The sequence below is a fragment of the Lathyrus oleraceus genome, chromosome 5, assembly GCF_024323335.1.
Source record: "Lathyrus oleraceus cultivar Zhongwan6 chromosome 5, CAAS_Psat_ZW6_1.0, whole genome shotgun sequence".
Taxonomy (NCBI): Eukaryota; Viridiplantae; Streptophyta; class Magnoliopsida; order Fabales; family Fabaceae; genus Lathyrus; species Lathyrus oleraceus.
Genome location: NC_066583.1, coordinates 362,946,240 through 362,947,365, shown reverse-complemented (window position 1 = coordinate 362,947,365; position 1,126 = coordinate 362,946,240).

Sequence of the window (1,126 nt, the reverse complement as noted above, 5' to 3'; positions counted from 1 at the left end):
AAACTCAAATGGGGAAGAAAAGATCTTCATCACAGGAGGAGCAGAAATATATCATCCATTATCAGCTACTGAGCAAGGGGATAACAAATTCTGACAGGGAAGACATCCGTTATCGGTTAGGGTAAACATATCAAGGATGACTCACTGAAGGCGACCAGGAGGTGTGTTCATTACCAGTTATTGGGTAAGAATAACCTGCTGGGGAAAAGCCAAAATAGGATTTACAACTACCAGGTGCTGGGCAGAAGATCAAAGGGAGAGAATATCCGTCACTGGTTAAAGTGAACATATCAAGGATAGACTCAGAGGAAAGAAAATCCGTCATTGGTTAGGATGAACATATCAAGGATAAACTTGCCTGGGAAAATTAGGAAGGATATCCGTCACCGGTTAAGATGAACATATCAAGGATAAACTGCTTGAAAAAGTGGGAATTACATCTATCGAATACGGGATAGAATACCAACAAGAGAATATCCGTCATCGGTTAGGATGAACATATCAAGGATAGACTCGGAGGGGAAAAGTAGGAATTATATCTATCAGTTACTGGATAGAATACCACCAAGTGAATATCCGTCATCGGTTAGGATGGACATATCAAGGATAGACTCCGCAGAAGGGGAAAAAGCAGGACTTACAACTGTAACACCCCAAATAAAAAAAAAAAAAAAGAATTATTTAATTAAGTTGATAATATATTTATTAATTTAATTAAATAAATTGGATTATTATTATTATTATTATTTTGGAATAATAATATTTGGAAAATATATAAGTGGGAATAAAGAAAAGGTTTTCATTTTTGTTGGAAAAGGTTTTCACGTGAAATTCTGAGAAGCTGCAGAGAAGAGGAAAAAGGGCAAAAAGCCGAAAAGCGCGGTTGAGGAACGGAAGAGCTAAAGCTTGGAGATTTGCCGGATTATCTCAGGTAAGGGGGGTTTATCGTCGTTTAATGGGTATTATCGATTAACATGTAATGGGTAGTGATAAGTTGTTAATTTGACCCTAATTGGGATTGTGGATGCTGAAATATTATGATGATTAAGTTGAATTCAAGCTGAAATTGGATCTGTATTTGAGTGTATCGTGAAATTTTGAACGTATCGCTTTTTACGGAAGTCGA